Source organism: Eschrichtius robustus, chromosome X, assembly GCF_028021215.1.
Source record: "Eschrichtius robustus isolate mEscRob2 chromosome X, mEscRob2.pri, whole genome shotgun sequence".
NCBI classification, from domain to species: domain Eukaryota; kingdom Metazoa; phylum Chordata; class Mammalia; order Artiodactyla; family Eschrichtiidae; genus Eschrichtius; species Eschrichtius robustus.
Genome location: NC_090845.1, coordinates 85,787,962 through 85,809,560, shown reverse-complemented (window position 1 = coordinate 85,809,560; position 21,599 = coordinate 85,787,962). Strand labels below are relative to the sequence as shown.

Below are 21,599 nucleotides of genomic sequence, written 5' to 3'. Positions count from 1 at the left end.
ACCAATTCCTTACACAAAAAAAGTAGCCCACAATACACAGCACATCTGTGGTTAAAAAGAAAGCTGATTATCTACGTCTCTTCATTTTATCTGATTTTTTCTTTTTCTTTTTTTTTTTTTGATTTTTTCATGAAGACATTCTGATGACACTAAAATTACCATTCCAAAATAAAAGGTCAAGAATGAGTTAATTTTAATACTTCAAAATATGTTTTCACTTTTTTGCCAAATTTTATAAACTCATAGGCTAAGTGAAATGTTCTCTACGACAAATGAGAACAACTTAACCTTAAGAAAAGCCAAGCATCAATTTTCCATGAATTAGCCACTGGTGGGTTTACATTTCATGAAAAGAAAGATTAAATGTCGATTTCACACTTGGTGAACTGCCCCACCTACTGATTCAAATGAAAATAGAAGAAATTCATCACAACATATTGACAGCTTGTGATTTGTTTCAAGACATGCCTTTTTACCAGTATTCTAGTCTGAGGATAATAGATTCCTACGATATGAAGTTAATAGTAGTTCCCGACATAATCATTTTACGTACTTCTAACAAAAAGGTCGAGTAGCTTTTTAAGACATTCCTAGCAACAGAACCATTTAAACATAATTTGCTCAGAAATAAAGCATACAGGAATTGATCAATATATAGTTTCAGTGTATAAATATGAAGTTAGATCACTCCAGGTGCAGTTATTAATTTTCTCTTACACAGATCATCTGTTGCCTGCTAGATGAAGAAGCTTTTTTAAAAGAGATTTTTGAGGTACTGTTTGCTTTAACTGAGGAAGGTATGTTACAAAGCCACTCTGCATAAAAAATACCACGTTAACATGTACATAGATACATATTTGCATGTGAGTCGTGAAGCACAGATTAACGAATTTTTAAATAGAAAGAAAAAAGTAAACTGGACATAAGGTCAGCAGATTGGATGATATTTGTTACTGTATGAAGCTTGGAAGCATTGCCAGAAGCCGGGTCACTTCAAGAACAAAGAGTGAATGCACGTAGGCAAGACAGTATGGTAGTTATTGAATTCAGTCATTGTTTTATTGTGGATTCATGAAAATCAAAATGAGACCTTCCCTAAAATGAAACCCTAGAGGATTTAGGAGGGCAGAGCATTTACACAATAAAAAATAGCATTATCCTCAGAGTGCCATTTAAAAAATAATGTTCATTAAAAATGCTTATTGGTTCACTTATAAAAGTTGGTATTAAAGAATATTTGAAGCTAAATATGGTAAATTTTGGTGTCTCAAAGGCACTACACATAGCCGAATTTCTTTTCTGTATAACTGTCATGTTATTTTTATTTTTTAGATAAATAAAAGTGCTACTTTTCCCCATTCTTCCTGAAATACGTTTTTAAATGTGAGCACTATCCCACTGTTAAAGAGACTGAATTAAACATCTTATTTTAAAAATAAAATCAATTACTTTCAGGATAAATTTCTCCAATATACAAAAAATCAAATCAAATCAAGTATAAAAGTGGGATATATTACTTCAAGTCTGTATAACAATAAATCAAAATAACAGCAAGAAGAAAACATTGACACCCAACACTCATAACATTTACTATGGATCAGACCACTATTCTAAACCTCGTAATCCTTTGAACCCTCATGAAAACCCTACGAGGTAATATCATCCCTCTTATTTTACAGATGAGGAAGTTGAGATGTAAGAGGTTAGGTAACCTGCTGAAGGTCACTCAGGTAGTAAGTGGCACTCTGCCTTCAGAGTTCATTCCCTGTAAGCACTCACTATGCTGGAGCTGCAGAATCTCCACGCACTGTGAGAAAGCTGATGGTATCTCGGAAGTAGTTTTGAACTGGCAAATGTCTGTAACTAGTTCTCAGAGGAGTAGAAGCTGTGGAATTGATCCGGTTCAAGTTGTTGAAAATGTGGATGCTCAGGACTTATGACAAGATTAGAAAAAAAACGTTAAAATGATGATGTTTCAGGAGGGATGGTAGGAACTAAGTGTGGGGAGAAATAGAGGCAAAGAAAAGTACACAACAAAAGTGATAAGTCTGGGAATCTGAAACAAAAAGAGAAGGGAATTTTATCAAAAGAAAATACAATTAAGAAGGAAAGCCAAGAAACAGATCATACTCCATCTTTAAACCCTAACAACCTGGTTTGCAGATACACCACTTGACTGAAACTGCTACGTTTGCCCATAAATTTCCCCTGAATTCTTTTTCATTCTTTTTCTTCCTGAATGATTATCTAACCTTAACTGCTAGCACCATCCCCACTTTTCTACCTCTTTTTCTTCCTTTACCATTAACCAAGGCTACTTCCCCTGGTTCAATGCTAAATTTCTAGTTCCTCTCCTGAGTGGCAATCTTAAAAAGCTCACCTTTCAACATCTGTACTTTTGGTTGCCAAAAACTCACCTCTAATTATGCATCCCACTGCCTCATGGAAGTAAACACAGTAAAAGCGTGAATAGTATACCACATTATAAAAAGGCTCTTTCCTATTTCTCCATCATCAGGGCCACTCTCTATTTCCTTAGGCTTATCAGCCAATTGATCCTTGCTCCATAGTCAATGCTCGCAGATCCTTTAAGGCGTGCCTCTTTCTTGCTATATCCACTCCTATTAGCACAGTTTCTCAGCTTTCACTATCTTCCCCCCTCGGTTGCTAAAACAGTCCCATATCTCATGCCTCTGCCCAAACCTTCTCCTCCTCCAGTGTCCACGTCCAGTTGCCAGATCACTTCGTCTCAAACATCACCCTGCAAGATCCACCAAGGCTCCCTAATACCAGTTGGATACAACCTAACCTCCAAAATTTCTTTTTGAAAAATGATTTAAACAGGTCTCCCATCCTCATTTCACTTGCCACCTCTTTAAATGCACTTCTCCCTATTCCTCAACGTGCTAATCCAGTCAAACCGACTAAGCTGTACAATCTCATCCAATATAACTTTTGCAAACTCCCTACCCTGTGCTTTCAAAGGTAAACATCTTAAAATATCAAGACCTTGGGTATTTTGAATAACTAACTGCACCTATTTCTTTATGGAGATGTGGGACTGTAGAAAACTTCGCATTCCTTGAATGTCTACCCTAGCGAAGGAACAGTGCTAGGTTAGTCTTCATCACAATAGTGCAAAGTAGGTATTATTAAGAAATTTTCTACCTAAGAACACGAGGTGATGTTAAACCACTTGTCCAAGTTCACACAGCAGAATCGAAGTCCAAAGTTGATGCTGATGACCCTTCCTACTCTTTTCCTCTGCACCTTCTATCTTGGAACCCAACTGGAAGCCACAGGTACTCTTGCTGCCCCTCTGAACTTAGCCAAGTCTCTTCCTTGCTGGTGTCACTGTTTCCCTGCTGATATTGGAGGCTGCCGACAGCCAGGCTAATTTCGTGACATATTATAGAAAAAAAGGTGTTGCAGCCTTTAATTTCTTTAATGCCAGCACTCGGGCCCTGACTACTGAGGTATGGCAGGCGCACTGACAGTTGCACAAAGTGACAGCTGACAGTGAAAGAGAAAAAAAATACCTATAAAAAGCAGATACGAAAACTATTAAATGACAGCAGGCTGGGACCATGAGCCTCTCCTGGTATTCGCTCTGTGCATTCCTCTCCCACTGAAAACTGACAAGCAAGAACAGAACAGCTGTCCACCCCCTTTTCTCCATGACTATTTTCTGTTCAATGAACACATGAAGAAAAAGGAGGGTATCTCTCCAGTCCCTTCAGTTTTCTCTGTGTTTATTCCACAACTGCCTCCTTTTCCTCGTAATGATGCCCACATATCAGACCAAGGCAATGCTCAGCTCTCAGCAGGTCTGCTAACAAATTTCACGTGCTTTCCTAAGGCTTCTCAAGGCATCATCCTGTTCTTTCAAACTACTTTTCTGCGGTGAACTCTGAACTCATTCTTCAAGGCCCAGTGCTACTTCTTCTCTGATGCTTTCCCTAACACCCCGGGAATGTGTATAAGGAAATGCATGGCCACCCCCCTGAAGCTGGTGGTCTTATCCCTGTTTTATAGCTGAAGCAACAATGATACCACGTTTCCAAGGTCCCAGATCTAGTAGGTTTTGTGTAACTTCAAAGGCCACGTGCTCTGCATTGCCATGTAAGTGCCTGACAATTAGCTTTTTTGACTGTCACGTAAGTGCCTGACATTAAGGTTTTGATTGCTGAGGCATCCACTTCAAAGACACCCATCTCCAATAAACACATTGCCAACTACCAGACTAGATAAAGAGCCAGGCTGCCCCTCTCATGAAGTTCCCTCTTCTTAGAGAGATCTGGTTGACTTAGATAACTGATCATTTGACCTCTTGCCTTTCCCTCCCAGAGCTTTAATTCCCACTCTTGTGTTTTCAATTCACCAGTAAAGAATGAATCTGTGAAACCCTATCTATCTATGACCTCCCTGTGTGGCCCCAGGCAACCCACGTACCCTCCAGGGCCTATGAGTCATAAACCTTGTTTTCTTCAAAGTTCCCTGATGCTTGTTGCTGAGGTGCATCTTACAATCATAGTAAGAATCACAAGGGCCAGTCAGGCAACAGCACTGGCTCCACAGGGGAAATGTCCTCGGGGGGGGGGGGGGGGGGGGGGGGGCAGGAGGGCTCATCTTGGGCCCAGGGGAGTGTCCCCAGGCATTTCTAGCCAATAACATCACTATCCATAGGTGGAGACCGGCACAAAACACCAACGACACAGAGTTTTCTCAAAGGAATTCTATTTGTTATTATTTGAAGATGGTAGATTCAAAAGTCACATAGTGCTTTCTACAGCCTTATTGGTTTATCTTATTAATTATTCGTAATAGCCCTATAAGGCAGTTATTGAGTTTAAACTCAATTTAGAATCCTGACCATCAAAAAAGCTAGACAATTTGTTTCAAGTTATACAGGTAGTAACAAAAATAGGGATTGAACCTATATCTTTTGCACTAAATCTGGTGGTTTCCTCACAATTAGAGAGCTGCTTCCAGAACCTTAAAAATATCTCCAGCATAGGATATATCATTTTACTCTATAACTATTTATGAGTTGAACTGCACGACTCCTCGAGTATGAAATTCTCAAGGAGAGAAGATGTGTCGTATTTAATATTTATATTTTTCATTTCCACGGTAATATATGAGATGGCTCATTGCATGGAATGTATGTGTTAAAAAAGGATCTAGAGTCAGATTGACTGGGCTTAAACCCCAGCTCTGCCATTTCCATGAGACTTATTTAGGGGACTTATTTAACCACTTGGAGCTTCACCTTTAAAAAAAAAAAAAATTCGGCTTCAATAATATTCAATAGTATAAACTTCAGAGGGTTGTGAGGGTTAAATGAGAGAACACATGTGATGTACTTGGCACAGTGGCTAGCACAGAGCAACCTTTTGATAAATGTTGGTGGATATTATTCTTGTTATTGTTGAGGTCATTTGCCTCAGGAACTACTTCTTTCAGCACTAGAGCTGTCTACCCTATAAAGCGTTCCCAGGAGAGGCACAGTTAGGAATATCTTCCCATGCTCCTGCTGCATCTTAACCCATACTATTACTAAACAAAATGGCTGGTGGTTATCTGGTTTAATGTCTATCTCCTACTCTGTAAGAAGCATTCCTTCTGGGCAGGAACCATCTTATTCAATCTTGTAACATCATCATCTACAGTGCCTTACATGCAAGCAAAAATCTCTTTGCCTGGTAATATCCTTTACTATCTTCTCTACCTGGAAAATTCCTACTTATTCTTCGGAAACAATTCTTACTTTGAATGTGAGTCCTTCTCAACTGTCTCAGGACAAATTCCAAATCCCAGACCAGTTTTTTCACACCTTGATTATAGTACTTAGCACACTATAGTATAATTTATTTATTCATCTACACGCCCGTCTCTCTAACTAGACTGTGAACTCTTCCATGTCAAGAATCCCATTTTATTCCTTGGCTAGGCCCAGCCCAAGCAGAATATAACACATGACAGATAATAACTAGTTATTTTGATGAATAACTGATGAACATATGAAGCAAGCAGGAATAAACGATACCTAATACAACTTGTTAAACGGAATTTGAAGTATTATGAAGTAACTAGGCCCCAGATCACCATTTATGAACTGTCGCAACAGCTATAATTATTGTAGAGAAGGGTATTTTGAGAGGGATTCACATCTTCACGGGTTATTTCAGTTTGAAGGAATTACAGGAAAGTATATGTGTAGGTAGAGACTTGGAGTTAAAGGCAAGTAAGATTTTGCTTCTTGTCTTGAGTTGTTTAGAAAGCAGAACCATTTGACAATTTCAGCATAATCATAAATAATACTCCATGGGGTAGATTTTTTAAGAGATAAAGAGTTAGATCATTTCATCCTTGAGTACAGGTTGTAGTATATGTTTGTGCAGGAAAGAGCAGAGAAAAGAGAGAAGATAGGGAGAAGGCTGGAAATGGGGAAAGGAAAATGCAGAAACAGAGGTAAACACAGAAAGGGGTGTGGTTTGCATCCGAAAACTAGAATTGGAAAGATCTATAGGTCATCTTAAATTTGGACTACAAAGTTGCCTGGCTTTAATCTAAGACTGCTCAGCCTGACCATTTTCACAAGTACTAGATGTATTTTATAACAATGAAAATAACATCTTATAATGTCTTCCTTTGAGAAAAATCACTCTCTGCTATTTCCCATTTCCATTTCTTGGTGATTTGGCAGCAAATAAAATGAGACTTAGAAATGTTAAGAAAACTTATAATTTCTTTTTATCCCATCTCATAATTAATTATATATTAAAAAGTGATCAGTTTGATACAGTGAGTTAAAACAATAAGGAAAAGGGGAAGATATTGAGATCTTGAACTAACAATTAACGGTCAAAACCTTCTATGGAATCAATGCAGTCACGCTTTAGGAAAATATCAATGTTATCTGTTGGCTCTATTCACATTAAGAGTTACAAAAAGTTTAAATGAACTTGCAGCTTTGCATTCAGATATTTTGATCATCCTTGCTGCAGTCTGCACAGGGATGGGCCACAGGACACTGAAGTACATGTACATATATGCAATACAAGTTATCACTTTTTTCCATTGGAAAGTAAAGATAATAGGTAAAACTTTTAATAATGTACTCAAGCTTAGATATATAAAAACATGTAATGCTTAAATACACAAGAGCTAAGCCAATGTGCAAATGAGCAGTTAAGACTATAGATACATGGATTAGATTTGACCTACTGAGTGACAACAGACTCTCAGCCAGTGAGACTAATACACATTCGTGGATTAAGGACTTGAATTATCAAGACAGTATCTGTTCATCAGCCTTTCTTTTTACAGAAAAGCTCATTATACCTACGATTTTTTTTTCTCTCTCTGATCTTGGAATGTTCATTCTGATTTCAAGAAAAAAACTAGTTACATAAAATCTTGTACCGAATTTAGCAAATCAACATTCTTCCAAATGTGGAGCTACTTAAACACATGGCCAAATAGGACTACCTTTGCCAAGCAAACCGGAAAAAAAAAAAAAAAAAAAATCGAGGCTACAGGTACAAGCTTCAGTGTGCAACATTTCTAGGGCTTGCTCCCATCTTCAGGGTTACAAAATAAAGAATAGGCAAAAAAGAGAAAGACAGGGCAACACTGATACTGCTCCATACTAATAAGGACTACATTTGGCTTGGGGTTGTAAAGAGATCATAAATCTCCCCAACTCCTGCAGTTGCCTACTCTTCTATTATGTAAGCTAATTTAAAATAAATCTGTATACCCTGAGCATCTCCCCACTGAGGTAGTCAGGAAAGAGCTTGAACTAAACACCCAGTGGTGTTGCGAAGGGAACGAAACAAATAGATGACCTGTTTCCTACCCTCAGGAAGCTAGAAACAGGTTGAGGACACCAAAGGGAACATTTAAAAGTAGCTCAAGAGCATTTAGAAAGCAAAATGCACACCTTAATAGAATGCATATTAAGAAAATGAAAAGCTCCACGAAGGCATGCTTAGCTCCCCTCAGTATTCTCAAAGCTGGTACCAGGAATAATTAGAAGAAGTAAACAAGATTGGGAAGGAGGTAAGTGCTGAGATTAGTTGAGTCAGAGGCATCGGGCATTTCATTTCGGGAAGTGTCTGTGACAGGGACATGAGCAGACTGTGTCACTCATATGCACAAGTGAGCACAACCAGATTGGCCTGAATGAAGCAAGAGTATGGTTCAAACACACCGAACACTGAGTTTGAAAGCAGTGAGGGTTGGACAAGGAACTGGTAGATAATAATGGCAGATGACAACAGGAACACAGGAGGGATGATTCATTTTTACTGTATTAATCAGTAGTGCTATAGGTGTTTTTCATTTAAAACAGATATTACAATGTACAAAATTCATAAAGTAGGCATATATTTTAAATGTTTTCTAGAAACTCATGTTTATGGAAACCTGAACCTCTAAACTAAGAAGTGAGAAAGAAGAATCAATACTATTCAGCTAAAAGCTGCAAGATTGAATGAATCTTTAAACTTTCAGCAATCTCTGTTTACTGAAGATGGAGAAACTTTCCATTCCTCGGTTGTCAGACCTTTACTTTAAAAGTGAACAATTTGGAAATATTACATCCTACCTTTATTTTGAAAGTGGGCAATTTGGAAATATTATACTCCTATCACTGATTTTTTTTCAAGCCTATGTCTTCTACTCATAATAGTCAAAGCCAATCTCTGAGCCTTATTTGTCTTTTATTTGTCACTAATCATATTGCCCTCCATTCTCAAGTCTGAACTTTTATCACATGTTAGGTACACTTATACACAGTTTCATGATAGGCATCAACAGAAAGATAATTCCATAAATTGCATTTCAGAGTTCACTTTTTTTCCCTGGTTAAAGCCAAAACAACCACACCTATACTAACAGTTCATACATTTCACACATGGTGCTTAGACTGAAGGAATTCATTATTCAAAAATGAAGGAAAAGACATGGCCAAACTTAAGCCATAAAAAACTAGCATCAAAGAAGCCATCAGAAGAGCTATATTCAAAAATCAGACTCTTGGGAATTCCCTGGTGGCACAGTGGTTAAGAATCCACCTGCCAAGACAGGGGACATGGGTTCAATCCCTGGTCTGGGAAGGTCGCACATGCTGCAGAGCAACTAAGCCCGTGTGCCACAACTACTGAGCCCACGTGCCACAACTACTGAAGCCTGAGCACTCTAGGACCCATGTGCCGCAACTACTGAGCCCGTATGCTGCAACTACTGAAGCCCACACGCCTAGAGCCCGTGCTCCACAACAAGAGAAGCCACCGCAATGAGAAGACTGCGCACTGCAACAAAGAGTAGCCCCCGCTCGCCACAACTAGGGAAAGCCTGCATGTAGCAAAGAAGACCCAACGCAGCCAAAAAAAAAAAGAAACCAAAATCATACACTTCTGGCCCACAGTTTCTTTTTCTACAAAAGAAGATTGCTATCTGTACCAAGTGCTAGCCAGATCACAGACTCTCCAAGGAAGTTGAACAGGTAGTAGTGGTGTCAAAGGTCTTGACCATATTCTCTGCAAACAGACGACAAAGAATTGACTACACCCCTGGACCAAAAAATACATGCTGCTATAATAAGCGAACATTACTGGTAGAGATAAAAATGATCACAAGAACTACCTCATCTAGTACATGACGAGCACTATTTCAAACGTACATTGACTCAATTGTCACAATAAACCTAAGGGGTAGATACTACTATTATCTCCATTTTATAGATGAAGAGACTGAGATATTAAGTATTACCCAGGATCACACCAATTACAAAGTGGTACGAGTGAGTTTTGAAGCTGGCTCTAAAGCCTGCTTTCCTAATTCTGCTTCTGTGACCAACTGTTAGTGGGCCTTTGTTTCTCTTTTTACCATGACCCCCCACTGATGAGCATAAAGTACAAATAAAGCATGTGAAGTTCACTAATTTTTATTCTATCATAAAGGACTACCTTTAACGGAAAAATGCATGTAAATCAATGTTTCATTTTTATCATCAAAGACAATTAGAAAATTAATATATGAGCTTGGCTTCACTTAACAACAATAAAAACTATTACTAATATTAAAGGAATCCAGTTTTTCAAACTCAAAATGATTAAGGTATCCCCCATAAACTGAGCATTTGCATTTCTTCCCTCATTTGGGGAGTGGGGGTAAAATCATTAAAATGAGATGATTCTTTCTAATACAACTGTCACTTTTTCCCCCAATCAAAAATCTACTCAGTAAGTTATGGCAAAAAACATGTGAGTAAAATAGATTTTAGGGGTTTTTTTTTCCCTCCTTGTTTTGTGATAAATGACAGAGTATATTCACATATTCTAAACAGAAATGTCACAGAGGTTAAAGGCTAATATATATTAATTACTATATTGAGGTACAGTATAAAAATTTCTTCAGAGTATAACTATCTTTACTGACTGGCAAAATACCCAACTTAAATCACAGGAATTAAAAGCTAAGGATGTCCTTTAAGGAAAAAGCATTTGCTTCCTCTGTAAAATGCTGTCATTTAACTATGAATACAGCTTCCCACAATTTAATCTGATAAAAACTAAGCCAGTCTTAGTGGACAATGACGTTTTATAATAAAAGCATGAATTACACAAATGATAGTTGGTTGCCTACCTTAGACAATTTAGCACTAAATTCACCATTTTACCTTTAATGTTTATGCTATCTATTGAAATATCTTTTCAAAGCAGGAATATTAAAAGCATGACATTTAATATAATCAAAATGATCGCAACCATCAGATGAAATGAGAAAATCCAACGAAGTACATTAGACATTGAAGATTGTTAAGAAAATAGAGATGATATCAGGATGGGGGTAGGAATACAGCCCTGCCTATAGAAAGGGCAATGATGGCTCAAGGTCATCTGAAGACCCATGAAACTCACAAACTCTCAGAAAATGAAGAATAGCTATGTTCAGAGCTTTGAGATTCTTAGACACATCTATAATCATTAGTAACCAAGAGTGTCATGATCCCTATATGCCATACAAAGTTGAATAGGATTGAATACTGCAATGAAGACCTTGAAGGGGAAAAAAAAACAACCCAAAAACCCAAGGTACTAGAGAGCCATAGAGTGTACATTCATTTGCTAAATGTGATTCAAAAATCCAAGTTAAAAGGTCATTTATAACAACAAGGTCCTACTGTATAGTACAGGGGACTATATTCAATATCCTGTGATAAACCATAATGGAAAAGAATATGAAAAAGAATGTATATATATGTGTAACTGAATCACTTTACTGTGCAGCAGAAATTAACACATTTACTTCAATAAAATTAAAAAAGAATCGTCAAGTCTCTCATTTAGAATCCCTTCACCAAAGATGACATGTATCAAGTCAATTAACAAGTGAGAAGGTACCTTCATCCTCAGTTTGTTTGCATTAAACACTGACATTTCCTTGAAAAAAAAAAAAAAAAAAAGGTCATCTGTATCATGGGACAGCAGGTATGGGGGAATATGAGGCCGTATATACCACCCAAGCCTCTCTCACACACTGAGGCCAAAGAATTCTGAGGGATAATTTCACAATATTTACATAATTTCCCAGCTACCACAACCATAGCATCTCCAAGGATGCATGAGTTTAAAATATTTGTCCACATACAGATGGTCCCAAGTTACCATGGTTTAACTTAACAATCTTTTGACTTTACGATGCAAAAGCAATACATGTTCAGAAAAACTGTACTTCAAATTGTGAATTTTGATCTTTCCCTGAGCTAGTGATATGCAGTACAATACTCTCGCGATGCTGGGCAGTGGCGGTGACTCACAGCTCCCAGTCAGCCCCACAATCATGAGGGGAAATAACCGATATACACTTACAACCATTCTGTACCCATACAACCATTCTGCTTTCCACTTTCAGTACACTATTCAATAGAATACATGACTTTATTATAAAATAGGCTTTGTGTTAGTTGATTCTACCCAACCGTACACTAATGTAAGTGTTCTGAGCCAGTTTAAGATAGGCTAGGCTAAGCAATCATGTTGTGTAGGGTAGGTGTATTACATGCATTTTTGGTTTATAACATTTTCAACTTATGACAGTTTTATCAGGATGTAACCTCAACGTAAGAGGAAGAAGATCTGTACTACATCAATAGGACATATATGTGAATACACCTAAGTATGGATAAGCACACATCCACAGAGAGAGAGAAAGGGATCTTACTATACAAGTACTCACTGACCTCATTAAAAGAGGTAATCCTGAGATTTGTTGACATTATGCTTATATATCCATAGAAGGGTAGCAGAATATGCCACCCCAGAATATGCCTTGTTGACATAAAGATTATTTTCAATTGATTATTTTTGAGAAGCAGCAGATACAAGAGAAGCTCTGAAACCAGAGTAGAAGTTACCCTTGCATAAGAGAAATTTACCTTTATAAAGCAAATCTCTATTTATAAGGGCATCTCCCTCTCTGTACCAGGAAGAGAAGGGTGACTAAATCACAGGAGGATCTTGTCAAAGGAGAAGGCACTGACTGAAATCTGCATAAAAAGCCTTACTCTTGTTTATTGTGCTTTTCCTGGTCACCTCCCATAACTGGCCTCTCCCCCACCCAACATCTTTCTTTTTGTCTTTAGCTGAAGATGGTATTTAAGATGGTGGCTTGGACCATGGTTGGGAGTGGTAATCTCCCCAGGTAGATATGAGGTATATATGTTAATAAACTTCTGTTTGTTTTTCTCTTGTTAATCTGTCCTTTATTACAGGAGGTCTCAATCAAGAACCTAGAAATGGTAAAGGGAAAATTATTTTCCCTCACCTATACCATATACTCATTATATTTCAATATTAGGCCTTCAGAACTATTGTGTTTATTATAACCATCTCCTTAAAGAGGACCAGGGTGGGGGGGGAAAAAAACATAGCTATGTAAAAAACAGAAACTCTTGTTTAGGAGGTAGGTAACAAATTGGTTCACAAAATACACACTGCACTGACTAGGTGATGGGCAAGTTTTGAATAAGAAGATAAGACAATATTCCAGCTTTTCCTTATTGTTTTTGTTCTGTGACTTTACTAGTTTAGAGTGTGACTTTGCAGATCAAATTGCGGATGTCTAAATTCAATATTGATATCAAAAATACATTAAGGTCAGCACAATTACCAATGCGCTTGGAATATCCACACAATTACGTCTCATCCAAATGCACGCCATATACACATAGTCATTGAGAATGACACAACTATAACATTTAAACTAAATGTATATTAAATGAGAATTGAGACTGTGACCACTAAGTTTTGACACTTAACACACACTCTAATTAAGGCAATATTTAATGAATTAGTGGTTGTTACTAAGAAAAATAATGAGCAAAATCTGGCCTTATCATTAGACAATTTCTTTAAAAATGTGACAGTACTGTCAGTGAGAATTCAACCACCTAGTTAATTTCTGTCAATATTTTACTGACAAAAATGCCCTAATAGAATCCTTGACCTTCAGTAAAGAGTTTAAATGTATTAAGCACAAATCAACTATTTTTCAAAAGCATACAACAGCAATTTTGACATTTTACAAGATCATTTTTCAGAAGCATAAATGGATAAAGGTTTCATTCTGTAAAATCACTAACATAACTTTTATTAAATTGTATAAAGCTAAAATTAATAAGGTCAATCATATTCCATGTTTTCTTTACTAGTATCAAAAACTATGTGACAAAAATAATTTAAATCAAAAATCGTCATTTCCACATTTCTGACTGTACCACTCCATTGTGAATGAAATAGTCTGCGGGGGGGACTTTTACTAGAGAATTTACTTCCAAAATAACTATCTGAATTTCAGAGATTCTCAGCTATTTGCCTGACAGTATTTTTATCTCTAAGTGAACAGTAGAGATAAATAAGCAGATAACTGAGGATGGTACTTCATAAAAATCTAGAGTATAAGTATAGTAGAAACAAATCAGTGATCTATATTCTTAAGTCTTTCTCTTTTTTCAAGGCTAGCTACTTAAATGGGACTATCTGCTTTGATTAGGTTCGGGTTTTAAAAGGATGCCTGATTTTAACGAATTTTTTCATTAACTAAGATCCTAGACTCAGAAAATATACTCTTTAGGTATTAACTGCCTTGACCAATGTTAAGAGTGTATTCAAATAATTAGTCTTTAGGGAAGGCTAAGCTAACCCATTTCATTTGTCAATTGTCTCCTTTGCAAACTGCGATGTACATGTGTATAACTGTGATGAATTCTACACTAATAAAAAATGCCAATTTTCCATAATAAATTGGTCCCAATTTTATGTCAAATGTGGCTGGGAGTATCCAGTGAGTCTTCAACTACTGAATAACCTCCCCAATCCTTATCTCCAGGCCAGACTGCTCTTGTGAGTTCCAGATCATATACTTTTCTAGCTACTGAACATCTCCAGATGAGTATCATACTTAACAGGATCCACAGTTCATTCTGTCTTTCTCCTACCAAAGCTCATACTCCTTCTGTACTATCGCAATGACTCGCACCCCAGGTACCTCCAATGGTCCTAAACTCCAAAGAATTCCAACCTGGCTTTCACTCATACCAACCCTTAGAAAATATTTATGTTAAGATCACTAATGTTCTCCGTACTGCCATAGCTAAATGTTTTTTGCTGCCCTCATCTGACTTAACTTCTCAGCAATATTCTACCTGATTAAACCAGCCCTTTCTTGCTTCCTGAAATATTTTCCTCTCTTGGCTTTTATGATGACACATTTTCTTCATTTTGCTACATCTTTTGTTGGCATTTCATTTGCCGGCTCTCCTCTTCCACTGGCCCTTGAAATGTTGGTGTTCCTCAGGGATTCATGTTGGGCCCTCTTTTTTCTGTCTCTATAATACTTCTTTAGGTAATCTCATCCATTCTCCTAATATTAAATTCCATATACATGTAGATAAACTCCCAATCTCTCTCTCAAACCCAAATATTCTTCTGAGCTCCAATATTCTACATATAACTGCCTATAGGACACGGCCACTAAACTATCTTATATCTCAAACTTAGAATGTCAGACACCTAACTTTTGTTTTTCCCACTCTTCCTCACCTCATTAAGTAGCACCGTCACCCACCACATGGGAATCATATTAGAGGTCTCTTTCCTCCTTCTTCCCTGTCTCTCACCTCCCCAAGTTTAATGCCATTAATAACTGTTAATTTCACTTTCTAACATTTAGTTCCCTCTTTATATCCCCACTTCCACTGCCTCAGTTCAAGTCATTAAAATCTCTCAATTAGATTATTAAAAAGCCTGCTAAATGCCTTCCCATCAATCTTTCACTTTCCTACTGAAAGTGATCATTCTAAAATGCAATCTGATCATACATCGCTAACCCCTAATTAAAAATGCATTAAAGGTTAACCACAGGTCATAGTAAAAAGGTCCTTTACTAGTTGACTTCAACCTTCAATCTCCCTCCTGTCCTTCACACCACATTCTCCAACCAAACATTTTATGTCTCACTCCCAACGTGTGATGCTTTATCGTATCTGCCCTTGTTCATGTAGTTTCATCTGGCCTGAATACCCTTCTCTTTTTTTTGGGGGAAAAAAAAAAAAAAACAAAACTACATAAACTTCAAGTCCCAATTCAAATGGTTTTTTTCTCTGAAAACCTCTGAATTCATCTTTAATTATTCTTCAATAATAAGGATATTATTCTTTCATGGTTCTGTATAGCAGTTATCACATTTTAGTACAGCAATTACTTTATGTATAACAGATACTTTATGTATCTCCCTCTCTTTTGAAGAATAATGAGCTCTTCGAGGAGCCAAACCCTTTCTTTTTCATCTTGGTATACCTTAACTGCCAAGACCATGGTGGCCTGAAATGTAATATTCTCTCCCAAAGAGCCAAGATATTGGTCTACTGCCCTTCTTTACCAATAAACCCATACTAGGAGGTGCTTCTCCCACTGGATTAGCACGAAACGCCCTCTAGCGGACAACAATAACAGTGTCTTGTCACACTGGTGTGATATCATCAATTCCGAGGTAAAACGCAGAGGTTTTTTTCTTTTCCCCAGAGTTTTTATTTTCATAAATACTTTACGAAAGTGTGAATCAGTCATGTTAAAAAAAATAGATTCCGTGTTTTCTCTGTAATAAAGTCATTCTAACTTGCTCTCATTCCAACATGTCTTTTGAGAGAGAAAGAATACAGTAAAGTTGCTGCCAGCACAGGAATAACTGCACAACACCTTGTATACGACCTTGGAAGCAGTCATGATAGGAACATCGTTCATTACCTGAATTTTGTCAGGCAATGTTCTGCTCGAGATCTTCTTCCCAACATCTTTTCAACTAGGAGTAAATTTCTAGACCTCTTTTCTGATTCCCCACTTAGAGACAGTCCCAGTGTCCTTCCTTTGTACTACCTTCCACATAAATCTTCCTCATTAATTCTGCTTGTAGGCATTGGTCATATCACACTACGCAATCCCATTCCCTGAGCTATAACCATTTGTGGCCATCACACGTGGATTACTATGGCTATACAAAATGCAAAGCAAAATCAGATTGCCTAATAACACAAAAATACTAATAAAACCTTAAATAAAAGGAACAAGAAAACTACTATTTGGGGAAGTGGCAGGAAAAAGATGGGCAGGTCATTCTGTACCCTGCCTGTGGCGTAAAAGGGAAAGAAACATGGTGGTCTGAGATGTAATATGTTTACTGCTATAAAATGTCATCCAGTAGCAGAATTTCATCAGGAGACTTCTGCTCTAGATCTCCTTCCCCAAATACTTTCAGTTTGGAGCAAGTACCAAAGTATCAAAAGGAATATGGTAGACAACATAGCTTGTGTTAAAAAGAGAAAGAATAAATCCTTATCTACTATATGCTTTTATTATCTTGGTTATCACTGTTCTTTATCCAGTCACCTTTTGACAGTTCGATTGAGGTTTAATGCCAACTAACCAGTTGAAATACCATCATAAATAATCTTCTTGTTTAATAGGTCCAAATGGATCCAATCTCCCTATACTCATCATATTAACATTTCAGGCTAAACAGTGGCCTAGCAGCATGCACATCAAGGATATCCCCCTATAGTTGTGAAACATGTATCTATGAACTTTCAATTATTATCACAAACCTCAGGCATTACAAAAATTTAGTTAGGGTGTAGGTCTTCATGTGCTTGACCACCTGGAGAGGCAAATATATATATTCCAGGGGAAAAAGATGATGAGGGCAACTCTTTGAAAAGATGTTACAGACCAATATTTTCATTACTTCTTTGCTATACTGTAGGTATTTTGGAGTATTTCTTCTTTCTAAAGAAACGTTGATAAGTTGAGGCACAGTAACCGCACTTAAGGCACACTGAAGTTTATACCACTAGCTTAGAGACAGAGAAAACAAACTGTTGGTTATATATGTGTTCACATATATACAATAAGCTGTTTCTTCCGATCATCCATTATGGAAATGGTGCTTTTATAATATACTAACTTCTCAAAACACTACACTGATTAAACAGAAAACCTCTGATAGCTACTGATACGATGCTACTATATCCCCAGTGAATAGCAAGAAAAAAATAAGTGATGATTTATTGCAGAGCATTTTGCATTGCATTTTATTGATGAAATGTTAAAGGGAAAATGATATCAAGGCAATTAGCAAATTCATAAATTATAGCATTAAAAACATGCCATGAAACAGAACGCCTAGGTTTGAATCATCATCCCCTCATTTATTAGTATCTGTGTTATCTTGGGCAAGTTATGTAACTTTTCTGTTCCTTACTTTCTTCGTACATAAAATGGGACTAATAATAGTAAAGTCAAGGAGTTTATTGAGAAGATGTAATGAGTTAATGCATGTAAGACAATTATAACAATGCTCACCACAGAGGAAAAGCTATGGAAGTGTGAGCCGTGATTATTATCATTTCCTTCCCAGCCTCCATTTGTGAGTTTATTTAAATTGGATTTTCTTTTTAATGCACAAGACTTCACTCATTCACCCAGAGGTCAGGAAGTATGAAAATTGCAATTAAGGATGCTGCATTTTGAAGTAAGAGGGTGCTGAGAAAAGAGAGAAAATGCTGAGATACATTCCAGATGCCAGTGATATTGACATAACAATTATAGCAAATATAACTCTCCAGGTCAATATTTGCCTTAGTCCCAACAAAGACAAATAATTAAGCACCTTTAGTGGAATTAGCTTCCTGCTAGCAAAGGAAAAGTAAAGAAGAGGAGAGAATGAAGCAGCACAGGGCAGGAAGCACGGCAGGAAACACTCCAAGGGGAGCATGAGGAATGAAGGCCAGTAGTCATGCTCAGTGCTGCCTGGCGTATGAGCAGCATGGGCTGGGCTGCCTCTGGAGGGCTACAACACTACTGCGCAAATGAAAGAAGCTGGATGCAGACCTGCGGATACACAGCTTGGCAAGTAGAGCTTGCGCCAAACTGCAGCCCTAGTCAGACCTGCAGTAGGACATCCCTGTGCAATAAACAACCATGACAGAAGTCCTGGCCCTACGGTACCATGCCCCTAGAAAGAGCCTCTCTGGAATATCGAAATGGAAAGACTGGGGTTTTCCAAGCCTGGCACAAATTGCTTTTTCTACTGCTTAGCTTTCTACTGTCTCTAGGTTGAAGCTGGCCTTTTCCCTTTGTTCAAGTCCCAGTTTGAGGGAAGAATTCCTGAGCAGGCCAGAATCCACTTTAGTCCAGGACATGCACAAATGACTGAGATTTTATGTAGAAATGTAGACAAGTTATATAAATTTAAAGATAGGCTTATGTGTGCAACTTATATAAGACACTATAATATGTTGGTTACCCTTCTACATACCCATGCACATGCATGACTACACATGTTTTAAAATCCCCAATCTGATAACATTTTTAGAAGACAAAAAACCGATGACTAGAATTGTGTGATCCCTTTTATACATTACTATTTCAAAATGTCAAGTGATAAACAAACACTGCAAACAGAAGAGAGACCAAAAACCTAAAAGAGTTGCTTTGAAACTTTCTTATATACCTTCCAGAGGCCTTCCAAAAAAATTTCTCTGGAGTTCACTAATCAAATAAACTAAGCTATATTAGATGCAGGTTAGCATATCTCAATTGCAATATGCTTTCCATATGTGCTAGAATGCTGTTTGAAAAGATTATCATACAGAGAATTTGCATTATCTTCCTGAGTACAATTCTCCCATGCTTTCACAAACGTAACTGTCATACTGGTGCTAAAACACCTCTCTGCTTACATGAAATGAAGTAAAATATCACAAATGATATATACCAATGGTCATGAATAAAGTTGGAAAGCTCAACCAACCCACTCAAGATACAGATTTGGTGCTAAGTTTTCTGGGTTATAAAGACAAGGAAATAATTAACAATCACAGTTGCTTTACTAATTCCGCTCATTCTGTAGGACTAAGTTATCAGAGAGAGAGCTGCTTAAGCGCGAAGCACCAAGAAATGAGTGAGAAGGCCCTTTAGTATCTATCATAAATAATACAACCACAGGAAGAACACTTTAAAAGTTAACATGAACATTTTTGTCACATATGTATAATCCATTTTGGCAATTTCCCAATAATTAATAAACGCTATATTTACTCGCAACTCGTAGAACAAGATGATGCAAAACCTTTTAAAATTTCCTAGATAGAGGGTGTTATTTCTATCTGGAAAGCGGACTTTGGAATCTGGTGCTTCAGGCCATTTAGTAAAAGATCCGAAAGAAATGACCTATATTTCTTTCTGAACTCGACCATAGGATTTTTATCAGTACACTTTCGGTGCCTCTCAGGCACACAAAGAAGGTAAAGATCTTCCTTAGATCACAGATTTAGTTGGAATGAGAATAAAATTCTCTTCTCACCAGAGCAAAACTGTTCATTTCGTAATTAATTCATACTTAGTGCACAATGTGACCTCAGCCTAGCGTAAATCAAAAGAAACACTTAAAAGTGCAATGTTCATTTGACCAAATAGTTAAACACAGAGGAAAAAGTAAAGCTTGTCTTTACAGTCAAATCAAAAGAGGCACAAACCCCTAGAGTTGAAGCAAAGGTTAATGCCAAAGAGATACATCTTATTTCCATGCATCAACACTGAACTAATTCAAACTGCACTATATTTCCTACCTTTGGAAATACTAGCGTAGTATATCCAAAGATGGTTTTCTCTTGATTATTATTACATTGTTTTAATCCTCTGACCACTTTTTCTGTCAACACCACCCCTCTCAGCCTTTTCTGATTCTAGTGTGGCTAGAATAGGGTATTTATTGTACAGTACTTTATTTGACTCAAGCCCCAAACCTCTGAGTAATCAGATTCCTTGTGTTTTCCTTACCCCCCAGTACCCAACCCATCAACAAATGCTGTTGGCTTCTGCATCTGAAGATATGTGTTTTAAATTCCCCAATTTATATGCTTTTAAAATGACTTCCCTTAATTAACCGCCACACTTAATTGTCCACCTAAGGAATTCTCTATCACATCACTATATTATATCATCTTTAGGATACCTAACACCAACTGAAATTCATATTAATTTAATGACATGTTTATTATTACATTGTTTCTGTTAGACTGTAAGTTCTAAGACAATGAAGATCACATCTACTTTAATTACAGCTATATCCCCCCCCACCCCCACCCAAGGATAGCATTTGGTACAGAGTAGGTGCTCAATACTTTTATTTGTTAATATAAGACTGTATAGAAAAATAAACTTACTGATAACTATTAAGGGACTCAGAATTTCTAGAAAGATTGTTTACTATATACTTCTTGAAAATAAAAAATACATTTCCGAGAAAATATAAGCAGTTCCCTCAAAAAAAGAAAATCATATTACTGTATTAATTCTGTAAAACAAATGCCATAGTGAGGTGACAAGCATATCATACCACCCCTAACAGTCTTTATCATGAATTTAGTTTTCCTTTTATTGCATATTCTAACTTCTGTCATTTTCACTCCCATTTCCAAACCTCAAAATACAGGTTGACCCCAAAGTCCACTGGAACTTTTTGGTCGAATTGTGTTTTAGGAAGCAATGAGAGGACTCAGATAAAAATAGGGCAATGAGAATAACTAAGCAGAAACTTTCTGGAAAATACTGTCTGTCACTGAATACAGTGGTTCAATTAACATGTAACAGGTTAAGCATGTCTAACCAACAACAATGAAATAATTTAGATCCTAGGAAATTCTTGAAGGTAGTAGAAATAATTATCTTGACTTTAAGTAAGCAAGCAAGGCCGCAAGTACAGAAATACAGGGATTCTGTCATGACAAAACAAGATAAACAAAATCCTTTTTCACCACTGGGAATTCAGTTACTCATTCTGTGGGTCACAGGCCTAATGGAGCAATAAACATTCTGAGAAAACTAGTAGTGTATAGCATATGATAGAAATTCAATACATATTTGTTGAATGCGCAAATAAGACAAGGAGGGCGCAGCCTCAATGGCAGCTTGGAGGAATTGCTAGAATAATGCTGTTATCTCATTTCTACAGTAAATTAGTCTCCATGTAGG

The 21,599-nt window shown here is 37.1% G+C and overlaps 1 protein-coding gene and 1 pseudogene across 2 annotated transcripts in view; both read right to left on the bottom strand.

The window, feature by feature from the left end:
• The window catches only part of LOC137757385 (uncharacterized), a 44,111-nt pseudogene extending 29,504 nt beyond the window's left edge, over window positions 1-14,607 (bottom strand).
• Window positions 1-21,599, bottom strand: part of DIAPH2 (diaphanous related formin 2) — an 859,779-nt gene that overhangs the window by 535,964 nt on the left and 302,216 nt on the right. The window lies entirely within an intron of this gene.